This window comes from Maniola hyperantus, chromosome 24, assembly GCF_902806685.2.
Source record: "Maniola hyperantus chromosome 24, iAphHyp1.2, whole genome shotgun sequence".
NCBI classification, from domain to species: domain Eukaryota; kingdom Metazoa; phylum Arthropoda; class Insecta; order Lepidoptera; family Nymphalidae; genus Maniola; species Maniola hyperantus.
The window spans coordinates 197,627-225,191 of record NC_048559.1 but is presented as its reverse complement, the minus strand read 5'-3'; the positions used below and the strand labels follow the sequence as shown (position 1 = coordinate 225,191).

Sequence of the window (27,565 nt, the reverse complement as noted above, 5' to 3'; positions counted from 1 at the left end):
ATTGCAATACACAAAAGATTTGTTCCAGTATTGAAAAAGTATGAGTTGAATGCCTCTACCAGGCTCAGACCTGGCTCGCTGCCAGCGAGGCTGTTTGGCACTAAGCCAATACATCGATCGCTGTGTACGGGCGGTGAAGTTCCAGCGCCTTACAAGCGCAGTGATGTAAGATGCGTCTCGTATTATGTTTGATTGCGCAACGCTGAAATGTTTGCTGCAATCAATAATTTGTTGTAAATACATATTTTTTATAGAGCACAGAATTGTAAATAATCTGTACATAGTGGGTTTAGGCTCGGCCGTAGCAATAGATAAATAGATAGATAGATAGAAAACCTAAAATAACCACCAACCAAGTAACTGAAAGCAGTAATAAGAGAAGAATTAGAGTGATTCCCGCGGTATCCTCGCCGCGAATACTAAAAGCTTTTCAACTGAAGTTATCGTCTCCCAAACTCCCAACGCCTCTAAGTAGATTATACTCTTATAAACACCACATTTCCTTGCGCGTTCTGAACAAAGGCTTGTGTTTGCAACAGACATCTCAACTAAGACGACCACCTTGGCGTCTTGTGTGTGAGGTCCCGGGTTTGATTCTTGGCAGGGGCGATTTGGGTATTTATAGTTTCTTAATTGTCTTTGGACTGGTCTGGTGGGAAGCTACGGACGTGGCGTGCATATCGCATATTCGCGGTAGAAAAGGCAATCCGATTCAGTTAAAAGTAGGTATACTTGTAAAAAAAATTAAATAAAAACATTTCATTTTTATTCTATTAATGGTTTATTCATGGGTTGGCCCACTTTGGCCCGTAAAACTTTATTGATCACTGCGTGTTAAATTAATATTAATTGGCTATAAATTAAATATAAATAGCGTAATTATGATATCCCCTTGTGAATGATTTTTATTTTATTTTATTTTATTTATTAAATTAACTAACGGCTACTTACACTAATACATTTTAAAAAAAAAACTTAATTCTGAAAATATTACTTACTAAGTGCAGTCGCCAATTATAAGTTAATACAACATTTACAAACATATGTGACAAAATAAAAAACAAACATCAATAAGATTAAAGATAATACTTCCTACTCAAGACTTCCAATATGCAAAGATCTTTTCCCGAAACTTATATAAAGAGTCAGAATTAATGTCAATGACAGAGCTGTGGTGGTTAAGAGTTTTACATAATCTAGAGACAGGAGAATTGGCGCCAAAGACAGTTCTACACAACGGTGGCCAAAGTGGTGTAATGGGTTTACGTGGATAATGGACAGGAACCTTAAATTTGAAGCTGCTCAATAGTTGAGGACAGTCGATCTTATTATATATCTTGAAAGTAAAACGATCTTATCTTATGATTATGATTATCTTGTTACCTAGTCTCGACAACAAACCGATACGGACAGACACCTCCACAAATCACCCCCCTAATGAAAAGGCGGCTCTTTTCCGGGTATAAATAATTATTGGTTCGCGGTATAACCCAAGGTGGGCATTATTGCTACTATAAAACATTTTCATTTGGTTGAATTATTATTTTTCTTCACAGGTGATTTTTCACTGAAAGTGATTTTTCAATTTTTGTAATCACAAACTCAAAACATTTATTTAAATTGCGTAAATTTTCTTACAAATGAACAATTTTCACCATCAGTAATTAAGCGTAACTTGTTACCTATTCTGAATGATTTAAAATTCTGATGATTTGACTTTGACTTTGATTGTCAATTGTGTAATTCGTAAGATAGGCTGTTAATAATTCACAATCATTAATAGGGCTCTGTTTTTACCTTTTGGCAATTTTTAATTTTAATTTAATTTAATTTGTAATATTATTATTTTATTGTATTATTGTTTTTAGTCAATTGTATATAATTTATAAGTATTTAGATTTACGTTCAAATTGGTTCAAATTCCCTGAAATAAATGACTATTTTTTTATTTTTTTGGGTACGGAACCCTAAAAAGAACTATAAACCAATCCCTGCTAACAAAGATACATCCCAAACACCCCTTTTAATGAAAAGCGAACGAACATCTTTTCCGGGTAAATAAATTATTCCTCCGCGGTTATTAGACCTACCCTTGAAAGGTTTTATAGATAGCTTTTGGGGAAGGTGAATATGAGAATTGAGATTATATGAACTGTTTATAACGGAAAAGTTATGAATTTAACTGTTTATTTATGTGTGTATTTATGTTTATTTATTTACCTCTGTATTTATGTTTATTTATTTACTTCATCGTAACTCCCAAACTGGTATGTTGTTACAAATAGAAATATTTATACAAGTGCTTTTGAATCGTCAAGTGACTCTCCTCCTGCTTGGCTTCAACGTAGTAGATCTGAGTCTTTTTAAGAACTTAAACTCAGCTATTATTTGTACACTAGGTAGATGATGTCCACTGCTTCATCCACGTGCGTGTAGGTTTATTAAAAGCCCATGGAAACTAATTTTCCGGGATAAAAGTAGCCTACGTCCATCCCCGGGATGAAATTATCTCAGTACCAAATTTCATTAAAATCGGTTAAATGATGGGTCGTAAAAAGCTAGTAGACAGACAGACAGACAGATACATTTTCGCATTTATATATATATACTTTTTTAATATCATAGACTAGCGCTTGGCTGCAATCAGACCTGGTGGCAAGGGATGATGCAGCCTAAGATGGAGCGCGCTTGTCTAGAAGATGCTTATTCACTCTTCACTTGGTTAGTGTAGATAGATAGAGTTTTAGTGCTAGAATTACATAGTGGTTGGCTCGAAACGGCAGTAGTCTGTACATTGGCGATATATATAGTTGAAACGCCTCCAGGTATGTTATGAAGTGAACCATCGAGTTAAGTATATACATAAGTGTTCAATACTAACTAACTATAACACCATGGCGTGTTCACACTCAGTTGAAAGCCTATTCATGTATTTGCCTTATAGTCTGAGTGCTGGTGAACTATTTGTATCCGTGTTTTAATCAACGACATCTTTTGACAGGACAAGAGGTTGTGGGCACTTTGGGTGCGATGTCTATAAGAGAGGGGCAAAGGTTCCAATCCTACCTATTCTGCATTTTTTATGTTATATTTAAAATCAAAATTATTTAGAGATAATTATAATTATCAACTAGCTTATGCTCGCGACTTCGTCTTCGTCGTCTTCGACTTCGCGTGGACTACAAAATTTCAAAACCCTATTTCACCCCCTTAGGAGTTGAATTTTCAAAAATCCTTTCTTAGCGGATGCCTACGTCATAATAGGTATCTGCATGCCAAATTTCAGCCCGATGCGTCCAGTAGTTTGAGCTGTGCGTTGATAGATCAGTTAGTCAGTCAGTCAGTCATTCAGTCAGTCAGTCATCTTTTCCTTTTATATATATAGATTTACGTTAATGGTTTTTATCGTTAATTCTTAATATTATAAATTCTTAATGGTTTTAAAGTCAATGATTGGCATGAGGTCCTTCAGAATAGAAAAGACTGACTTATATTAAGTACGGAAGTTTTTGATAAAGGCGCAACTTAGATATTGTTCCATCGGAATGAAAAAGGAAAAAAAGACTCGAGAAATTTGCTGACTAGCTAATGGCCTATAACACAAACACTATAGTAGATACACAAACACAAACACTATAGGTGTCGCTGTGAAAGGGTTCTATCTGCTACATAGACGGCACGTCTCGACTGAGTTGAACCCTTGTCATATTGACAAGCTGACACGTTTGTATACCTCGTTGTAAAACATTTCGTACAATTAATAGTATCTAAAGATTAATTATACATTAATATTTTTATAATAGATTTGATTAATACAGAAAGTTATAGAAAAGTTACCTTAAAATAAATATGTAGTAATTCCGGCAGTGCAGTGGTGTCTGTAACAAAAAGAACACACAATTAAACTTTATTCAAGAAAGTCACTTTAGTAGGTGTTATGTAAACTATCCTAACGCGTTCCGAAGCGCATTTTCATACAAACATATAGTTCGCGGCAGGTCGAGATGGCAATCGGGGAGGAAACGCCCCACACACTTGCACAGCTCCCGCGCTAACCCGGTGCGGGCAAACGCAGGTGACGTACGGATGCGGACGTCCCCCCGAACCCGATGGCCATCTCAACCAGTCGCGGACTATAGGTTTCTCCCTAACATGGCTTATGTTTGAGACATTATCCATGTTAGCACTTTGAGCTAGCAACGCTCGCCGGTCAGCCAGGTCAAGTGCTAGATCTAGACCATAGCCCACTTCCGACCTAACACCAGCCGATATACTATGACCTAGCCGTCAGATCTATTTACGATCAAATATAATATGATCTAGTAGCTAACCCGATCTGGTTTCGTTCGGGCACAAATTCTGAAAATCCTTCGTGCGGCGTCTACCTACTCCATAAAATCTACAGACAAAATCTCTCTAGACCTCCGTTTTGACCTACATATATATGACGGATAAAATTAACACTAAAACCTATATTATAAATGATAGCGTGTTTGTTTGTTTGTTGGTTTGTCCTTCAATCACGTCCCAACGGAGCAACGGATCAACGTGATTTTTTTCATGGGTACATTACAGGAGAGTGACATAGGATACTTTTTAACCCGAAAAATCAAAGATTTCCCACGGGATTCTTAAAAACCTAAATCCACGCGAACAAAGTCACGAGCATCAGATAGTATAGCATAAGTCAGTCAGTCAGCCAGGACTTTTACTTTGTCAGGACCAGCAGGGATAGAGAGAGAGAAATCCTCTCACTCCTTGTGATCCCTCTCGCCGCAAATCCTCCCGTCCCCCCTCGTCATCACAAACTTAGTGATTGATGTGGCTCCTCCATTTATTACACTGACTGACTTTTTATTAACTCTGATTAATGGTAACTCTGACGATCCTTGTTGAAGAGCCTCGTTAATGTGCTATGAATATTGTAGCTCGATTTAAATATCATATCTACACTAGCTTAATAATATACTCACGACTTCGCAAATTTCAACCCCCTATTTTACCCCCTTAGGGATTGATTTTTCAAAAATCTTTTCTTAGCGGATGTCTATGTCATAATAGCTATCTGCATGCCAAAGAGCGCGATCAGTCAGCTTATTGTTTGATATACTTGTTTAGATTTTAATTTAGGGGTATGTTTGCCCAGCAATTAAACATTGGAAACCTGCATGCCCGAAAGTTCTCCATAATGTTCTTAAAGGTGTTTGAAGTCCGATCCGCACTCGGCCAGCGTGGCAGACTATGGCCTAACCCTTCTCATTCTGAGAGGAAGCCGTACTCAGTAGCAGGCGTGATGGGTTAATAGGTATTAATTAATTAATTCATGAAGTAAAGATCCCATACCTTTACTTCATGAATTAATTAATTATTATTTAGATTCCACGGTTTCCCATAACACAAACAACTTAATAATCTCGAGCTTTAAGTTGAATAAATGTGGTTTAACTCTCGAGTAGGTTGGGGAGGTACGTTCAAATCGCATCTAATTTGACAGCTTCTCAGAGGAAGCTGCGGTTTTGGAAAATTAATTAAATTTGAATCAACGCCGAGATAGACGCGGGATTGTGACGACGCTATGATAACTCGCTACTGAGCTATGTCGCCCTACTATGTCATCCATACTAATATTGTGAATGTGTGTCTGTCTGTCTGCTAGATTTTCACCCATCCATTTTTAATCACATTCCATCAAGCTATTACCGTAGTTAGTGTAACACTCGTACACGGCAAGGCACCGATTCTAAGCACAACCTAATTTTAGAGTATTCGCACCCTCTTGTTACTATTGTAATATGAAAAGGACAGAAGCAGTTTGACATTTCTAAATTTAATTTTTAGATGGTAAAACCCGTGATTTTAGCACGCACTCGCGAACCTCCTGTTTAAATTTGTATTGTGCACTAAAATTTAGAGTCTTTAAATGTGAAAGTCATGTTCCGTTCCTTTTTTAGCATTAGTAAAAAGAAAAGGATGCAGATACTCTAAATTTAGTTAAGAGAGAGACTAGAGAATCGGGGCCTACCTACCTAAGTAATTCCAGTGAGTGAAGCGACGCCATGTCGTGTGCTTTCTGTTCGTTAACCAATTGTGCTGCGTAATCACCGGTAATTATACGCGACGCTTGCACTGATGACTGAATGACGCCTCGCCAAAGCATATTTTTTTAAAAAAAAAAAGAATATTAGCCATTTTTTAAATGACTAATATTCCCCTGTCCTCTCCAATTAAGCGTCAGGCTTGTGCTAGGAGTAGGTACGACAATAGTGCAACGGGCGGGGTTTGAACCGTCGACATTTCGGTTTTCAGTCCACTCCTATACCGGTTGAGCTATTGAGGCTCTTATTATATTATATTATACATATATATATTATATATATTATTTTATTTATTTTTATTTTTATTTTATTTGGGACAGTAAACAATTGCATATTAAAAGTTAAAACTAGGTACGACTTAAATCTAACAAAATTGATAAATATGTAATCCACTACACTATCCACAGCTTACTACAAACAACTAGGGCGACACAACATTAACAAACATATACAATACATACATATATATAATAATATAAAAATACAAGCAAACGACTAAACTATACATAAAAATTTAAACAACTAATCGCGCTAATAAAAAAAAAAGTCTTATTTACAAAATAAGGTGACGCATAGGTGAGCGTACTCCAGCATTGTTTCGGCAGAATTTAACCGTGAATAAATTATAAGAACGTACCTGTCGTCGATTTGCGTACTTGAGAACGTTAAGAGATAATTTACTAACCATTTCAATACAATCAAATTTAATTTATATTAAACATTATACATACTTATTCTCCCACTTGCTCGGAAATTGGTAAAACAAAACGTCAATCGTCTTTTTTCGGTATTTAACGTATTTGTATCTTCTCTATGCTAGCAGACAATAGTACTTTAACATAGAAATTGCTGGCGTGTCGCCAGTAAAGGCCCAATAGCAGTTCTCTGTAGTGACATCCTTTCTTCAGTAAAGTAGCAAAACTATTTTTATAAGTAAGTCGAGAGCACTCACGATAGTTTAAACGCTAAAATAAGTCGAGAGAATTTTCATTAAAAATGTGGGTCGAAAGGTTTGAACTAAGTACATTGAGTCGGCCGAAATAAGCGTAGCACGTTGTATAGATGCAAATGGATACAACTGCGAGAGGTATTCTTACAAGAATGATGTCAAATGAAATGTTAAGCAAAAGTGACCTTGTGAGTTATTACCAGTAACCAGTAAGGCGATTGTCTAAAACCTGCATCAATCATTATTACAATCTCAATTGTTCCGATTGGCTGAATTTGTGCGATTCTTGTTGCAACAATGCATTGTAGCCAATAGTGAGCGAGCATTAACCAATCAGAGATGATTGCGATCGTGACATTGTAGCTGTCAAACAACCACGGTAGGGCCACTGGTGTAACGAGAACGCTAGCAAAAACTTAACGTTTGGTATTGTTATACTACATAAATACAACCCAATACCAATAACCATTTGTCTCATTTTGTAGCTTTAGTGGTTTAGTATTTTGCAAACCTGCAATGTATATTGTATAGCGTGCAAAAATCGGGTCAATGCCCCACCTACGACGCGGCACTGTCTTCGAGGGGCCTACATACGTACAGCGCGGCCGAAAGTAATGTACAATGTAAAGTAAAAACAAGAAACTCAGCGGTTGCTCTTTCCAATTTTGTTAGAAAACATTACTCATTCTTAAAAACGACTGTCGGACTTTCCTGAGGACGGATTTCGACCCTCAGCAATGATTAATACGACAACGCCGAGATTCTTGTAACACTTTTCTTATTAAACTCGCTACTTCATGACAGCTGTGTGTCCTTTATCGTATGAAGAAAAACTTGTAGTTTCTCTTCGTTCGATATCTTACGTCGACTCCCCGACGATCGACACAGCATCCGCCCCGTACATCCCACTTCGACAACACAAGACAGATCTTGCGGGAAGATCTACTATCTCAGACAAGGCTGCTAAGTATGGAGCTCTCGAAAAAGAAATGAATAACCGAAATAATTTTAAGTTAGTAAGTATATCCAAATAATTTCGTATCCAATACAATCTAATTTTGGTATCCAATACAATCTAATTTCGTATCCAATACAATCTAATTTTGGTATCCAATACAATCTAATTTCGTATCCTAACAATATGACAGGTAGGTATTTTGTTTTATCTTAATTTTATACTTTTAGGATTACTTCATTGATGAAGAAAATCATCTATTTATTAAAGTAATATACCTAAAAATTATTAAGATTATGTACTGTTATCGTGTGTATACCCACTTGTTTTTCAACCGACTTCAAAAAAGGAGGAGGTTCTTAATTCGTCGGAATCTTTGTTTTTTTTAATGATGTTCCCCGATTACTCCAACCTGGACCGGCCAGTTTTTTTTATATATTTTTTTAAATAGAGATAGCGAGTAAACGAACAGGTAGGCGGGTCACCTGATGTTAAGTGATTACCGCCGCCCATGAACATTTGCAGCACTAGAGGAGCCGCCGATGCGTTGCCGGCCTTTTAGGAATTCGTTGGTCCGCCCCTTGAATAACCCCATGTAGTAATGTAAAGGAAGTTGATTACCGCCAATCTACACGAATATAATATTATAAAGAGGTAAAGTTTGTTTGTAGTTGTAGGAGGTAATCTCTGGAATTACTAAGCTCAATTTGAAAATGTTCCACCAGTAGAAAGCTACATTATTCCTGAGTGATAGGTTTAAATATTTATTTACGACCTCCCTGGCGCAGTGGTGAGCGCTGTGGTCTAAATAGTGGGAGGTCCCGGGTTCGATTCCTGGCAGGGATGTGGAATTTTATAATTTCTAAATTTCTGGTCTGGTCTGGTGGGAGGCTTCGGCCGTGGCTAGTTACCACCCTACCGGCAAAGCCGTGCCGCCAAGCGATTTAGCGTTCCGGTACGATGCCGTGTAGAAACCAAAGGGGTATGGGTTTAATAAAAACTGCCATACCCCTTCCAGGTTAACCCGCTATCATCTTAGACTGCATCATCACTTACCACCAGGTGAGATTGCAGTCAAGGGCTAACTTGTATCTGAATAAAAAAAAATAAAAAAAATTAGAGATCCCTACGAAATTGTAATAGGCTACCCGTAGGAAGCTTGGGCCGGGTCGCTAGTATAAAAATAAAATGATAAAATTATTGTGGTTACATTTTAACCAGAGATCAAACATTTCATCAGATTTATCTGTTGTTGTTGTAGCGCCGCAACACAATTTTATGGTTTACTGAGTCGGATAATCGCATCGTGGCGTGTTAATCGCGAACCAAGTTATGGGATTCATATTACATTGAAATACTATTGGCAATTTGTTAACGAGAGGACCAATTGTGATACAGTACATACGCTACAGGAAGTAATGTCATCATCATGATCAACCCATCACCGGCTCACTACAGAGCACGGGTCTCCTCTCAGAGACAAAAGGGTTTTGGTCATGGGTCTACCACGCTGGCCATGTGCAGATTGGTAGACTTCACACACCTTTGAGAACATTATGGAAAACTCTCAGGCATGCAAGTCTCGTCACGATGTTTTTCTTCATAAAGCAAGTGGTAATTAAAACGCACATAGTTCCGAAAAGTTAGAGGTGCGTGTCCGGAATCGAACCCCCGACCTCCGATAAGAAGGCGGACGTCCTAACTACTAGGCTATCACCAGCTTTTGACACACTTCTGCACAGCACAGGAAGTAATTGTACATCGGCCTTTACAATGACATTTCGGCTTGGTAGAGCGTTGCCTCTGTCACTCATACCTATATATGACGTTTTGTCGGTCTCAACGACAGAGACAATGCTCTACAAATCTGCTAGCTCCTTCTAAAGATCGATGTACATTACTTTCTGCCGCGTACTGTAAATAGTTTTATATGGTTTTAGCATGAAAATTGTTTTAGTACGCGAAATAATTGATAAGTAGGTATATGTTACTAAGGTGAGTATAGAAGTTAGTTTGTTCGTTAAACACGACAATTTTAATTTCCCGTGTTATCTTAGTTACAACAAATCCTTTGTCTCGCCTCGCGTCTGTACAACTACACAAGTAGATGTGTGAGGACAGTTTGTTTGTTTATCATCAGACGCCCTTCTCACAACAGCTGTGTAATTGTACAGAGCTGCCAAGGTTGAGGAATAATTCAGTTTACTGTTTGGAATGCTTCTGTTGTTGTTGAATGGGGAAGTCCACTGAGTTACTCAAATGTGTGCAAAGGAGAAAGCTCGAATATCTGGGCCATGTTATGCGGAACCCAAAATACGATCTACTGAAGCTTATAATACAGGGCAAGATAAAAGGCAGACGTAGAGCTGGCCGCAGACGAATATCCTGGCTCAAGAACCTTCGCCAGAGGTTTAACATGAGTACAAGATCACTGTTTAGGGCAGCGGTAAACAAGATCCAGTACCCGTAGTACAAGATTTTACCATTGGTGGCCAGGAGTTCAATAGGTGAGTTGTGTTTGATCGGGAAAATTCCACGTGTCGAAATTTTCACACAGCACAAATTATAATCTTGTTTTTTCTTTGTTACAGGGTTTTACGATTTTACGTTTACGTTTTACGTTTAGCTTCAGTTTTCCGTTTTAGTTTTCCGTTTGCGTTTTCGGTTTTCGTATTTATTTCTTTTGCACATTCACGTTGACAACTTAATTGCTATGGATAAGACTTGGTGAAAATCTTTGTAAGGAAACATTTCGGTTGTGAAGAATCAAGTTAAATTGAGTTTTGGATCTTGGCCGATGCCGTCCAGCTACCTTGCAGTCTTCGCACCTACAAGTAAGCAAATGTTTGTATCCTGCAACAGTTTAGTGAACCTTCTTAGTGTATGTGTACAGTAAGAACCCTGTCTTTACTACTGAGCTTTTATTTTGAAACAATTTTATGAATTTTACTGTGTCATTGTCTATTCCATGCCAATGGCATCTTAAATTTAAAACATAGATTTTATGTACTATCTACCTAAGGCATTCTAATGTATCTAAATTAAGTCTTGGCATTAAGCTAGAATAACTAAGCATTATTAGCCATCACTATGTATTAAGCGACCCCGGTAAAAGTTACATTAAAAACAATTTTGCCTAACATCTAGCAAATTTCATTTATAACACCTCATATACATTACAAGGGAGTCGACGGCTAGCTTCTATTCTTTACTAGGTAGATAGGTCAAGTAAAGTAAATTATTTTTTTCCTCTAATCTTTGTAAGGTGGTAGATTATTCCGTATCCGGGTATATTTCTATTCCGCCTAATTTACCACCCTTACAAATGGCGCCCAACGTGGGTTTTTTATTGTTATTTCAGTATATTTTGAGAAATTTTGTGAATTTTATGAAATGTACTCCGCTGATTGTACAATTTTCTAAGTAGTGACACATTGCAAAGAGCACTAAGCTGTTTTTATGGTTAACTAACTAAATAATAACTAATAGTTAGAAATTTTGTTTGATAGTTGAACTCAGCTTAATAAGTAGGAAGAGTGAATTACATACAAAGTTGCAGAGTTTGATTTCCAGATTAGATGCTGACAATGAGTCGTCTCACGACGAATCACTGGATTCCGAGAGTACCGCCGTTGACTGCACTGGTGATAAAAATGTTGCCAAGTGGAAGTTAAATTTCAACGGACAGGGTGATCCGCGCAGTTTCATCGAACGCGTTGAGGAATATAAAAGATCTTATGGCGTTTCAGATGGAAAATTATTTGTTTCTGCATTTCATCTTTTTACAGGCCGAGCATTGTTATGGTACAGAGGCAACAAATGTCAAGTTTCGTCTTGGTCAGAATTGAAAACTTTATTTTTAGAGGAATTTGATGCAGTAGATTATGACTACAGGTTGCTAGGTGAAATTCGAGCAAGAACACAAGGCTCTGAAGAACCTGTGTCTATCTATTTCGCTGTAATGTTTGGCATGTTTTCAAGGTTGTCAACACCACTTTCCGAAGAACAAAAGTTACAAATTTTATTACATAATATTCGCCCTTTTTACTCAGAACAATTAGCTCTTGTTGACATTAAGTCTGTCGCAATGTTGAAGGAAAAGTGTCGCAAACTAGAGGCTGCGAGGCAGCGTTCCGCCTTATTTTCTGAGCCTACTAACAGTAAGGCAACTTTAAGTTCAGAGTTTGCTTACAAACAAGTGACAAAACAGATAAACACACTTTCAGTCACACCTGCACCTAAGGTTGATACAAGTAAAGGCACTGATTTTACGAAAACAAATAAACAACTATGTTACAAGTGCGGCAAGGGTAACCATTCCTTTAAATTTTGCAGGACAGTTCCGAAATTTATTAGATGTTTTTCGTGTGGACGTCAGAACTTTACAGTAAAGACATGTCCAAGTTGTAGTAAAAAGGCGATTAGTAAACCCGCTCCGGACAAAAATTCAAAAAACTAATTAGTAAGAACTGTGCAGAGACACAAGTAAATAACTTGGTCATTAACAACAAAACATCCCTTTTACCTGACACAGTTCTGTATTCAGTGGATAAACGAGACTTTAGGCCACATTTAAAGGTTTTTGTTGACGGTTTTGAGATTACAGGTTTACTAGATTCCGGTGCTTGCGCGTCAATTTTAGGTAACCAGGCGCACAAGGTTTTTTTGAAATTCGGTTATAAATTGCATAGCAGTGTTGATACCACATTTTCAGTGGCAAATGGAGACAAACTTGATTGCATGGGTTATATGTTTATTCCGATTACTTATAATTCCGTAACTCACATAATAAAATTTTTTGTAGTACCCTCTATAATAGCGGATGTTATTTTTGGCTGTGACTTTTGGAAAACATTTCAGTTAGCCCCTGGCATTTTTGATAATTTAGAATTAATTAAGGCACCTTCTCAAGTTTACAATATTTGTGCGATTGATAATAAACAAATTCATACCATCACTTCTTTTGAAAACTTATCATCTCAACAGAAAGAATTAGCCCAGTCTGTAGTAAATAAATTTTTAGATATTTCTTCAGAGAAAATAGGATTGGGTAGAACAAAATTAATTGAACATGTTATTGACACCGGTGATGCCTTGCCAATAAAAATAAAACAATATCCACTTTCTCCCGAAAAGAAGGAAGCTTTAAGTAAAGAGTTAGATAGGATGCTGGAAATGGACGTAGTTACTCCGAGTGAAAGCCCTTGGAATAACCCAGCAATTTTAGTGAAAAAGGCAAATGGAGACTGGAGATTTTGCCTAGATTGCAGGAAATTAAATTCAGTGACAAAGGGGGATTCATACTCAATACCGTACATTCCACAAATTCTAGATAGCTTGAAAGAGGCAAGGTTTTTATCATCGATTGATTTAAGTTCAAGTTTCTGGCAAATTCCGTTAGCTAACGACTCTCAGGAAAAAACCAGTTTTACAGTTCCTGGTAGAGGGTTATTCAAATTTAAAGTCATGCCGTTTGGCCTATGCGGTGCACCAGCACGACAGCAGAGGTTAATGGACCAGTTATTTAATCAAAATTTTTGTAGTGATATTGAAAATGGAATAGTATTTTGTTATATAGATGATATTGTTATTTGTTCTGCTGATTTTGAAACCCATTTAATTTTATTAAACAGAGTTCTGGATAAACTAAAAATGGCTCAACTATCCATAAATTTTGATAAATGTAATTTTTTTAGAAACTCTTTGAAATATTTAGGGTATATAGTGGATGAATTTGGTTTACGCACAGATCCTGGAAAAGTTGCCGCAGTTTTGAACTTTCCGACCCCAAAAACTGCACAGGAGGTAAAGATTTTCCTAGGCACTTGTTCTTGGTACAGGCGCTTTATTAGGAATTTTTCAACCATCGCTGCACCACTCAATAGACTAACGAGTAAAGGAAAGAACGCACCTAAATTTGAGTGGAGCGAACAGGCAGAGGTAGCATTTAATACATTGAAGAATGCGTTGGTAACCGCACCTGTTCTTGCGGTACCGAATTTTGAAAAACCATTCAAAATACATTGTGATGCTTCTGCATATGGTGTTGGCGGTATGCTAACGCAAGAAACCGATGGTTGCGATCATCCCATTGCGTATGTCAGTAGGAGCCTAAATAAAAACGAAAGGAATTACAGCGCGACGGAACGCGAGGCTCTAGCTGTGATTTTTGCAGTGGAGAAATTTCAGGCTTATTTTGGTTCCAAGCCAGTCACAATTATCACAGACCATGCATCCCTAAAGTGGTTCTTAAATTTAGAAAATCCCTCAGGACGACTCGCCAGATGGGGTTGTAGATTATCACAGTATAATTTTGTTATCGAACATAGGAAGGGTTGTGATAATGTAGTTCCGGATACCTTGTCGAGACTCATACACGTAGATGTAGTTGGTGATCGTAATGATAACTCTAGTCAACAAGTTTTGGTAGATGACTGGTATGACAAAACATTTAATGGCTGTAAAATCAATCCAGCAAATTTTCCGAATTTTTGTATTTTGAACGATAAACTATATCGTTACAGTAAATGTAAATACCAGCTTCTCAGTGAGTTCGACTGGAAAGAGGTAGTCCACAAGAACGACATCCTTAGAATTATGCAACAAAACCATGCAGATGCAACTGCAGGTCATTTTGGTGTGTTCAAAACTCATCGCAGATTATCCCTCAGATATTTTTGGCGTGGTATGTATAAGGACGTGGTTGAGTACGTTAAGAATTGTGATACTTGCTCTGCGTATAAACACACGACATCAGCCACTCCAGGTCTGCTTGGGAAGCCTAAAGTCTGCGAGAGACCTTTTCAGGTCATTTCGGCTGATTTAGTCGGACCTTTGCCTAGGTCTAAATCAGGATTTACATTTCTTTTTGTGGTGACGTGTTGTTTTTCGAAATATACAATGTTGTTTCCGTTACGGCGTGCCACAGGTGCCGCTGTTGTTAAAGCGCTAGAGAATTTTGTATTTTTGAACCATAGTGTTCCAGAGACTGTGATTGTGGACAATGGGTCCCAATTTACAGGATCTGAATTCCGTAATCTCATTAAGCGTTATAATATTCCGAAATTACACTACACACCACTGTACACTCCGCAAGTTAACCTTGTTGAGAGGTACAATAAGGTTGTTATGACTGCTGTAGCCGCTTTTGTGAAAGATAACCACAGGTCCTGGGACGAAAACCTGTACAAGGTCCAGTTCGCCATAAACAGTGCGGTTAATGAATCCACTGGATTCTCCCCGTTCTTCCTTGTCCACGCTAGAGAACCGGTTTTAAATGGTTCCTTCTATAAGGACACGGATAAGGAGTACGAGGCCGGAATTCCAAGGGAGGAATACGCAGGAAAGTTTGGAACTTTGGAGGACATATTTGGTCAGGTTAGGAGAAATTTGTTTCAGGCTCATGCAGAGTATGCAACGCATTACAACTTAAGGCGTAGGTCTGCAAGCTATTCTGTTGGGGATATAGTGTGGAAAAAGACCTATCCACAAAGCGACGCTACAAATTTTTTCGCAGCTAAGCTGGCACCTAAGTATGAAAAGTGCAGGGTTGTCAAGGTTTTGTCACCTTTGGTTTACGAACTAGTTAGAGTAGCTGACAACCACCCAATAGGCACTTGGCATATTAAGGATATTAAGAAGTAGATATTTGCCATTACTTAGTTTGGTCTAAACTGTTTGAATATTTAAGTTATCAATATTCAATTAGGAATTTGAATGAGTGTAGTGATGTTCTGAGTTAACAGTTACATTACCATGGTTCAGTTGAGGAGGAATGTAGTGGATGTATGTAGGGATGAATATGTGATGATTGGAATGCTTGTGGTAGACCAACCGGTTGAGAAAGTAAAAATGCAAATATCGTACTTTGGGGATAACGAAAAGGGGGGGGTTTTGTGTTTTGTTTTCGTTTTCCTTCTAGATAATGGATCGTTTCTGTTATTTTTCCGATTCTGTTCCGAGATCTATTTTCTAGGAGAGTTATTTCGTTTTTTTTTTCTCATATTCCGATTTTGATTCGGTTTTATTTTTCCGAATGGGATAGAGAACGGTTGCCATATCAGATGGACCCGTTCACAACCAGTTTTTCCGTATTTGTTGAGTAACAAATATTAAGATGGTAGTTTAAAAGAGTGAACCACCGTAGGCCTAGACGCATTCTATCAGTCAGCTGAAGAATGATGCCAAGATGTTTCCACTCAAGTGTCTTAGACACCATGAAGTTTTTTGTATATATTCTTTTTAGAAGTTAGGGTTGTGTAGTTAAGTATAATGTATAAAACCTTACACTGTTTTCAGTATATTTATTTTGTTAGACAATTTTCCTTGTTAGTAGTAGATGTGCGTTCACGCGTAACTTCTGTGTTTTTTTTTTTGTTTGTTTCAGGCAAATTGTTAGTAGTTGTTGGATGACGCTGAGGGCAGCGTGGTTCAACCTGTTGAACCTTTTCGTAGGAGGGGAAGTATTGTGACGTTGTAAATTTTGAACTACTAATTAGCGTTTCGCTTTTAATTAAAATCTATTTTGTTCAAAGTATGTTGGTGCCACCTAGCATCAAGGTGCAGAACTACGCGTGGGTCGATGTTCAGAGTTCATTCGAGCCACAATAGATGGCGTTTGCTTCGTTGTCAATTGTCGTAAAAATAAAACAAAATAATTAAATAAAACCATAATATCATTTGTTTATTGTTAAGTCATTAACAAAACGGTTCTTATAATATATCCTTAGGTTCCGCAAATATTCAAAAATGAATTGGCTTCATGATCAAACTAACTGAGAGCGGCCACACTCGGGTTGCGTCAGGCAACACCGATAGGTGAGATTTAGAATTTTCCTGGAGTCAACATGTGAAGACGAATTTTTTTCGTTCCAGGAAAATCTCATTCTTTTTCGCCCATGGCTTCGCCTGGGAAAATACAATAGTTATAAATTTTAGTCATCCTAACGTATTTCAATGTTTCATCAATTATGGTGAGTGAAAAATCAAGTAATGTGGATTCGACAAAATGGCGGTTTGGTTAGAGAAAATCCTAATTTTATGATTTCATTCCAGTTCCAGTTATTTTATCTTCCCAAATAAATGAGGATAATGGGTTGTGGGTGGACTTCTGAAAACCATTGGTGGCCAGGAGTTCAATAGGTGAGTTGTGTTTGATCGGGAAAATTCCACGTGTCGAAATTTTCACACAGCACAAATTATAATCTTGTTTTTTCTTTGTTACAGGGTTTTACGATTTTACGTTTACGTTTTACGTTTAGCTTCAGTTTTCCGTTTTAGTTTTCCGTTTGCGTTTTCGGTTTTCGTATTTATTTCTTTTGCACATTCACGTTGACAACTTAATTGCTATGGATAAGACTTGGTGAAAATCTTTGTAAGGAAACATTTCGGTTGTGAAGAATCAAGTTAAATTGAGTTTTGGATCTTGGCCGATGCCGTCCAGCTACCTTGCAGTCTTCGCACCTACAAGTAAGCAAATGTTTGTATCCTGCAACAGTTTAGTGAACCTTCTTAGTGTATGTGTACAGTAAGAACCCTGTCTTTACTACTGAGCTTTTATTTTGAAACAATTTTATGAATTTTACTGTGTCATTGTCTATTCCATGCCAATGGCATCTTAAATTTAAAACATAGATTTTATGTACTATCTACCTAAGGCATTCTAATGTATCTAAATTAAGTCTTGGCATTAAGCTAGAATAACTAAGCATTATTAGCCATCACTATGTATTAAGCGACCCCGGTAAAAGTTACATTAAAAACAATTTTGCCTAACATCTAGCAAATTTCATTTATAACACCTCATATACATTACAAGGGAGTCGACGGCTAGCTTCTATTCTTTACTAGGTAGATAGGTCAAGTAAAGTAAATTATTTTTTTCCTCTAATCTTTGTAAGGTGGTAGATTATTCCGTATCCGGGTATATTTCTATTCCGCCTAATTTACCACCCTTACACTACTGGAGAAAACCAAAAAAACTTTTTTTTTCTTTTTTCATATTTTCATAGTTCATATCGAAGTCCTATTAATACTCATCGAAGCATCACTCAATAACGTACAAAAAAACCGACCAAGTGCGAGTCTGAATCGCGCACCGAGGGTTCCGTACTAAAAAGTAGTATTTTTTCGACATTTTGCACGATAAATCAAAAACTACTATGCATAAAAATATAAATAAATCTGTTTTAAAATGTACAGGTAAGATCCTTTCATATGATACCCCACTTGGTATAATAATTAATAATCTTACTTTTAAAGTTGAAAATACTACTTATTTATTCACGAACACATTTTTAATTTTTTTTTTGTGATGTAACCACAAATTCACGGTTTTCGGATTAATTCCTTTGCTTGTGCTATAAGACCTTCGTAATCAGGCCTACCAAATTTCATGATTCTAGGTCAACGGGAAGTACCCTATAGGTTTTCTTGACAGACACGATGGACAGACGGACAGACAAAAAGACAGACAGACAACGAAGTGATATATATATATAAGGCTATAAGGGTTCCTTTTTTCCTTTTGAGGTACGGGACCCTAATAAAATAATCTAATACGAAGATTGCTAAAAACTAATATTAAAAACAGAAGTTTTGGAGCTATAATCGTGTAGGTAGTATATTGTGTTTGTTCGTCGCCTGACGGCTGACAGACACCCACAGTCGCGTCCCCGCTTCGCATGCAAACAGATGAACGGCACATTTGCTCGCGTCCCGCACGTTTTGGGCTAATTTATTCATTTTCAAGTACACCTCTATTATTCACGCCATGGTGTTTGTAAAGGAGAACATAGTGGGACAGACGTACAATTCGCGAATTTTAATTTTTGCATGGTTTGTTTAGTGACAATACGCAGGATAGCTTGGTGGTAAAGACGTCCGCCTTCTTGTCGGGAAGTCGGGGGTTCGAGCCCGGGCACCTCTTACTTTCAGTACCTACTTATGTGCGTTTTCAAAACAATTAAATATCACTTGCTTTAACGGTGAAGGAAAACATCGTGAGGAAACCTGCATGCCTGAGAGTTCTCCATAATGTTCTCAAAGGTGTGTGAAGTCTGCCAATCCGCATTAGGCCAGCGTGGCAGACTATGGCGTAAGCCCTTCTCACTCTAAGAGGAGACCCGTTCACAGTAGTGGGACGGTACTGGGTCGATCTTGATGTTTTGTTTACAAAAACAGTTCGAGGAAATAATAATGAGTGCTTTGTTTTGGATTTCTAGATCATGCGAGTGCCTTTAAATAAAAAGTACTACAATCACCTTTTAGTGACTTAAATGGTAAACAAGTCTGTCTTTCTTTTTCTCAACAAAGTTCTCTAGGATTGTTGTTTGTGTGGTAACTGGTATTACGTAACAGAGAAAGGCCTAAACTAATTTCTCTCCGTGGGGAGTGTATTGTACATATTATAATATAAAATAAATATTCAAATCAGTTTTCAACGACACAGGCATCTTGAAATCCAAAGCAAACTAATGAAATTGTTTACATAAAGCCTATCAGTCGCCTTGTAACGAATGAGACGATCCCTTATCTCGGCGCACAAAGGACGCCGCCTGCCTGCGACTGACAGCCGGGAACTTATCTACAAAAGGACCGCCCGGGATTTCACACTCGAAGGTTTTAGCATTAACGACTTTCAAATTTTTCCACACAAAATAAACCTGCGTAAGACAGAACGTCTTTTTGTTTTCCCTGAAGGGAGTGTTCGCTGCTCAAACACTTTTCTTTTGTTAGAGCGGTCGTGTCATTTTCTCTTCAATTTCAATGAAATTAATTTGAAAAGTGCTTATTGCCTAGTAGTTAACACTTCAGCTTCCTATTTGGGGGTTCGGGATTCAGTTCAGGACATGCATCTCAAATATTTTGGAGCTATGGGTCTCTCTCTCTCAATTAAATTTGCTTTAAAGGTCAATACATCACGAGGAAATCTACATGCCTAAGGGTTCACCATAGTGTTCTCGAGGGTATGTGAAGTCTGCTAATACTATTGGTGAGTGTGGTTGACTATGACCTAAATACTTCCCATTCCGAAAGAAAACCCATGCTCAATTTGATCCAAATACTTGAGAAGACGATTGAAATCATTAATAGGCAATGTACTTTATTATTCTTGTTCATTATAGGCAAACGCTTGACTACAATAACACTTGATGGAAAGTGATAATGTGGCCTAAGATGGGACGCATTCGGAGTGCACGCGATCTAATCGGTTTCATAATCACATACCGTATTATAAGGTCTGTATATTATGCAATTAATAAGGCTCCGTTACCACTATAAAGTATTCTCTTCAGTTATGGCTGATTACCCTTCCTGAAAAGACGTACCCGCCAAGCGATTTAGAGTTCTGGTACGTTAGTACTATTGTACATATATTCTGTGGTTCTGTATACGACGCGCTGGCGTATAGTTACAGCAGCCGGCAGACATCGACCTATAGAAAGAGATTTCGGCTTCGTAGAGCGTTGACTCTGTCACTCATACCTAAATGGCGATTTGTCAGTGTAAACGACAGAAACTCTTTCTAATATCGATGTACAATATTTCCTGCCAGGTACTTTATATGGGTTGATGGGAAATCATTGGGGTATGGTATCATATAAACTGCCCTCTAAGTTAACTTGCTATCATAAATTCAACATTAATGATAATCCACATAGCAATTTGGTTGATATCAGTTTGACAGAATGTCGAATGTGCTATTAAGGGAAATTAGTGTTTATTACTGGTAATATCAATGCTATGGTTATACAAAACAAAATAAGAAGAACCTGCTATCATAATCACACTAATATTACGAAGGCCAAAGTTTTGACGAGTGTGTGTGTGTGTATGGGGTTGTTTTGTTGCAAATAGTTTATACCTTGGATTAACACATATACCTACTACTTTTTATCCCGGAAAATCAAAGAGTTCCCACGGGATTTAATAAAATAAAATTAATAGGATTAAAAACCTGTATCCACGCGAAAGAAGTCGTGGGCATCAGCTAGTAAATTATAATATTAAAAAATAATCTAAAAAGTTACCAATATCTAACAACATAAATCTTCGTTCTCATTAAATTGTGTGCGTAACAATACCGTGCGGGTTCAGAGATCTATCGGAGGCTTCTGATTGGGTAGACCTTTTGCGATACCATTAAGTACAGAGGCATTGTTTAGGGGCGATTTCATTATAAAGGACTCGAAGTTAGAGGTCGCTATCACATATGTCCAATAATTTATTAGAATTGGAAGAAAATACCGGCCTTAGGGAACTGTTTAAGGGTAGACGGGGTACATTAATAGGTCCTAAATTATTTGTAGTATTTATCAATGACATTATCACAAATATCTATTTTCTATCCTTAGCACTGAAAGAGAAGCACTGAGAGAATTAGTAGAAATTATAATACTATACAAAATACATTTTTAAGATAATATTATTGTAATCAGAAAAATTTGGGAAAGCAAATAAATTACACTTTCGACTGTCAATGATATGATGAAAGTAAAATAAAAAGTGTGAAGAAAAACAATAACAATAATAACACTCAATAAAATAAATGCCAAAAGGTACACAATCAAAAACAAGTAATCTGAGCCATAAGTATCGTTTTTCTTTCCTTTGAGTTTTCCTTACAAATAATAAAATAAATATTCGGTTTTAACACAAACAAGAATATTAGGTTACATATAATTTGGTTCTTCAAGGAAAATGTCTTAAGAATATATTATTTTTATTGGAATGCGCCATATTTCTCGACATTAAAACTAAACTAGACTATAACACTTATTTTAACGAAATTGTATTATTATTATTCAATGAAAAGTTAAATCTAAATATAAAAAAGGAAAAGGTGACTGACTGACTGACTGACTGACTGATCTATCAACACAGCTCAAACTACTGAACGGATCGGGCTGAAATTTGGCATGCTGATAGCTATTATGATGCAGACATCCGGTAAGAAAAAATTTTTGAAAATTCAATCCCTAAAGGTTTAAACAGGGGTTTGAAATTTGTGTAGTCCACGCGGACGAAGTCATGAACATAAGCTAGTTTGATAATACAACAGATAAAGACCGACAGAATGATATGTGTTTCCACTATAATTGGTCTTATAAAATACTCCATTTGTATAATTCTTGTACGATGCAAATTGCAATAGTTACAAACGTTTTTGCACTTTAAATAAGTAAGATGGCGAAAGTCAGGCGATTGAACGATTGGGCTCAATTCGACGGAAGATGAGCATAATTTAATATTTCAGAAGATTTTTCTCATCGCGGCTTTCGGCTACAGATCGCAACGCTTACGAGTTTTTCCGCGTCTTAATTATACACTGAGAGCTAGTGATCCAAATTAATTAGTTAAAAAATGTACTAATATTATCGAGTTCGAGTAATCATCGAAATGATATTCACCATAGCTCAAGTGTATGCCCCAACCTCAAGCTCAGACGAAATCGACATTAAAAAGTTCTATGCGTCCCTACAAAAAGCCATCGAAATATAATGCATACATTTTGTGATCTCACTCACCATTTTAGCTCTATGTGTCAACTGTCATGTAAAGTACGATTTTAGTTCTTCTTTTAAAGGTGAACTTAGGTCCTTATTTTAAAGGTCTTTTGAGATGATAGTTGACACATAGAGCTAAAATGGCCAGTGAGATCACAAAATGTGCGCACTATAAGCTCAACCAAGTTTAAATGAACGCAAACATTGGAGAGCCAAAAGACAGAAAGAGACAAATCATAGGGAAGTTTGGATGCTAGAGACACAGTCATGAAAAAGTACAGAGGAGGTTTTCACCACTGAAACTACACTGAAATCTGTATAGAACGAAAAACTGACTGATCTATCAACGCACAGGTCAAACTACTGGACGAATCGGGCTGAAATTAGGCATGCAGATAGCTAAGTATTATAACATAGACATCACTTAAGAAAGGATTTTTAAAAATTCAAGCTCTATGAGGGTAAAATAGAGGTTTGAAATTTGTGTACTACACGCGGACGAAGTCGCGAGCATAAGCTAGTTACAAACTATACCTAGTACCAACTCCCTTCAACGGTGTTCCCACTAGATTTCAACATGGAATTACATAAGGGGCGGACCAACGAATTCCTGAAAAGCCGGCAATGCATTGGCGGTTCCTCTGGTGCTGCGAACACAGTGTTCAAGGGCGACGGTAATCACTTAACATCAGGTGACCCACCTACTCGTTTGCTCGCTATTTATATATTTTTTACACAGTCATGACCTGTGCGACACAAACCATTCACTCGCTCTTACACTATTGCTGGATATTTTCGCCTCTAAATGAGGATAACATTTATGAAAAACCAATTTCCTTTTTGATGATCCGTGCATATCATTTTACGCTTTAATCTTTATGAAATCTTACAAAGAGTGCGAAATTTTTCTTCTATCAAAAATAGAATGTAAAAAACCGGCCAAGCGCGAGTCGGACTCGCGCGAAGGGATCCGTATCTATAAAAACGGCAAAAAAATCCCCCTTAAATATTTATTTTATTCTGTTTTTTAGTATTCGTCGTAATGGCGGCAACAGAAATGCATCATATTCTGTGAAAATTTCAACTGTCTAATTATCAAGGTTTATGAGATACAGCCTGGTGACGGACAGGCGACGAGTGCGGGTGACGTGCGGGTATGCAGGGCGTCCCCCGCCTCATACCCCGATTGCCATCTCAACCTGCCGCGGATTATAAGTACGTCAGCAGAACTCGGAACTCGGAACGCGCACAGCTATACTTGCTAAAAACTTTGCTGATCATTATTTCTGAAACGATTTTTTTCATTCATTTTTCGATTCAACTTATTACAACTTAACTCTACTATACTACTACTATATTTTTAAAATAACTTAGATACATAGAGAATACGGACAGACAGACTAGACAAAACTTGACCTAAAAAAATGTACTTCGACACAAATTACTTTAAAAATATAAATTCTCCCATTGAACCGCAAGCCTTTAGAATTATTTCCGCCCCAGCATTCAGCGTGGCTTATATATAACCACTTCAACTCTCGGCGAGTCAACTACAGCACAACTAGCAGAGAAATATTCTGTTTCCAGAATGTTCTGAAGTCGCGCATTTATCTGGATGGAACAGAATCACGCGCCATTATTCATCTCGGCTCTCTTGTGTTGTGAAAGCTCTGCGTAATGTGACATGTGGTACTTGCAATGTTTTGTTACAAATCGATTTCGTAAAAAAAACCGGCCAAGTACGAATCGGACTCCGTTTCGTACCATTGTACGAGAAATAACACAGACAGACGGACGGACGGACAGCGAAGGCTTACGAATAGGGTCTCGTAGGTAGCCTTGAAGCACGGATAATGGAACTCCAAAAGCCACTGTACTTATCTTTCTTGTCATTATAAGTGCATAAACTTCCATTTGTTTGCTTTTTGGTTTAATGGTTTGTCCTTCAATCACGCCACTACGGAGCAACAAATCGACGTGATTTTTTTCATGCATACCTACAGTTGAAATCCTGGGCTACTTTTCATCCCGAAAAATCAAAGTGTTTCCACAATGTTGCGAAAATTGGCTAGTAAGGAAATAAGGAAAGTCTGTTGTACTTAATTGATTTTCCAAAATTTATGTAAGCTTGCCACTTTGCCAATTATTCGCCCATTTGGATATAAATTGCCTTTATTTGGCGCGCTACATTGCGCTCGGCGTACCTACTCCCTGTTTGGGCCTTATTTTGCTAAATAACGGCTCCAAAGCTGACTCATCGTTTATTTTGGACCCTGTTTTTGCGTGCCCTTACAACGAGATTTTGTTTGTTCAGATAACATGCTTAGTTTCAATAACGAATTCACGTGAAAGGAGACTAGGTACATACAGGGTGTGACAAGCAAAAACTTATCGTTATTGTTATACTGCCTAAACACAATCCAATACCAATAACCATTTGCCTCATTTTGTAGTTTTAGTGGATTTAGTATTTTTCAAACCCGCAATGTATAGCGTTACAAACTGGGTCAATGCCCCACCTACAACGTGGCATTGACTCCGAATGGCCTACTTACGTAACGTTCGTTGACCTCTAGCGTCAGTCAAATATTTTATTTTTACAAAATATAGGATGTTTTTTTTTTTTTCGCGGTTTTGCGGCCGACCTCCCACTAATAAGACCACAGTGCTTACCACTGGGCCAGAGAGGTCGTCTAGATCAGTACCCTTATTATCAGTAGGACCCTTATTATAAATGCGAAAGTGTGTTTGTTTGTTGGTTTGTTAGTTTATTGGTTTGTCCTTCAATCACGTCGCAATGGTGCAACGCATTGACGTGTTTTTTTGCATAGGTATAGATAGAGACCTGGAGAGTGACATACTGGCTACTTTTTATCCCGGAAAATCAAAGAGTTCTCACGGGATTTTTAAAAACCTATTTCCACGCGAACGAAGTCGCTGGCATCAGCTAGTAGTACATAATAGTATTGGTACACCATTTCCATTTCAGCGATTGTAAGCTCTGGAAAATCTCTACAAAATAGCATATCTGAGATCTGAAATAGAATATTATCTAAAGAATGTCACGACACTGGGATCTTGGAATCCGTGACTAAAAGGATTTGCCTTCTCCATCTCCGCGACAGTGAACACAGACATGTATGGAATATTGTCGCAAAAATACTTAAGTTTATGGCTTCCTAGTTGATGCACGCGACTTCATCCGCGTGGAATTAGGTTCTTTAAAAATCCCGTGGGAACTCCTTGATTTTCCGGGATAAAAAGAACGTACGCGTACTGCTTTCCTCGTGGCTGGTTTTTCCTGCATGTTTAGCAGTGGGAGGGCGGGCGGTGCATTTCGCATGCTGCATGTTGCACCATACAGATTCGACTTGTTTCAGCGGATTATAGCAAATTAAGCTTTTGTTTATATCATGGATTTCCGCAAAGTAACGCCTGCTTGTATAGGTACAACATATAAAATTAAAATGGCCACATTTCAAAGTTGTACTACATTAAAGCTTTGGAAAACTGCTACAAAAAGTTCATCTCAGAATTGAAATAGAGTGTTCAAAGAATGTTTCATAATAATGAAAACTGCGACTGAAAGGCTTCGCCATGCGGCCCGCGAGTCGCGACACTGAGTCGCGACTCGTGACACTGAGTGAACTACCTACGAGACATCTGCGCGACATGCACGGAATATTGTCGCTGAAATACTCCTTGTAGGAATCATACGGTATTGTAGTGAGAAAAAATCTAAAAATGTATAAACAAGAATAGTATTAGCAATAGCCAATAAGAAATCGAAAATATTAAATTCAGTTTATAAAATGACTAGCTTATCCCCGCGACTTCACCCGCGTGGGCTATAGGTACAAATTTCAAATTTCTATTTTACCCCCTTAGGGGTTGAATCCGAAAATTCATTCTTAGCGGACGTCTTCGTCATAATAGCTATATCTATATGCCAAATTTTAGCCCGATCCGTCTAGTAATTTGAGCTGTGCGTTGATAGATCAGTCAGTGAGTCAGCTTTTCCTTTTTTTTGGATTCTTGAAAATGCAACCCCTAAAGGAGTAAAACAGGTGTTTGAAATTTGTGTAGTCCACGCGGCCAAATCTAGTTTAAAAAAAACTTCTATCCACGCAGACAAAGTCAGCTAATCTGTTTATATATTCATAATCTAATCCCACCAATACGATATTGCTTTTAACGCACATTTTCTTTTTAATATGATACCAGTACGCTTAGTATAAGATTTTACGTCTCGCCAACGTTCATAGTATTTGAAAGTCGAAACACAATAACGTCAAAGTAAAATGGAACGTAAGATCCTTGAATTGAAGTCAAAAATTCAATTTGAATTTCGCAACGTTTCCGCTTGAAGCGCTGGCTGTAGATGTGTAGAATAGAATAGAATAGAATAGAATGTTTTTTTATTCATGTAAACTTTTTACAAGTGTTTATGAATAGTCAGGTAGTTTTAATTTATCACTGGTTGATATCAACTTGAGCTTTAAACAAGGCAAGTAGAGTTAATAATTTCGACACTCGAATACTATCAACATTGTTGGTGAGACGTAAAATCTCGTAGTACTAAGCGTACCGAGAGCAAATGTGAGGAATCATCGTATTCTGCAGAGATTACATCCATTGTGTCTCCATTGTACATTCGGTATCAGTTATTGTGTTCCGCCGGTGATCCGTCGCCGTGATCCGTCGCCGTGATCCGTCGCCGTGATCCGTCGCCGTGATCCGTCGCCGTGATCCGTCGCCGTGATCCGTCGCCGTGATCCGTGTCGTGATCCGTCGCCGTGATCCGTCGCCGTGATCCGTCGCCGTGATCCGTGTCGTGATCCGTCGCCGTGATCCGTCGCCGTGATCCGTCGCCGTGATCCGTCGCCGTGATCCGTCGCCGTGATCCGTCGCCGTGATCCGTGTCGTGATCCGTCGCGGTGATCCGTCGCGGTGATCCGCCGCGGTGATCCGCCGCGGTGATCCGCCGCGGTGATCCGCCGCGGTGATCCGCCGCGGTGATCCGCCGCGGTGATCCGCCGCGGTGATCCGCCGCGGTGAT

The 27,565-nt window shown here is 38.0% G+C and overlaps 1 protein-coding gene across 1 annotated transcript in view; it reads right to left on the bottom strand.

The window, feature by feature from the left end:
- Nucleotides 1-27,565, bottom strand: part of cpx (synaptic transmission protein complexin) — a 271,344-nt gene that overhangs the window by 226,278 nt on the left and 17,501 nt on the right. The window contains exon 2 of the mRNA XM_034981445.2: nt 3,838-3,878. The gene's annotated coding sequence lies outside the window, so the exon portion shown is untranslated. The remainder of the gene's footprint in view (nt 1-3,837; nt 3,879-27,565) is intronic.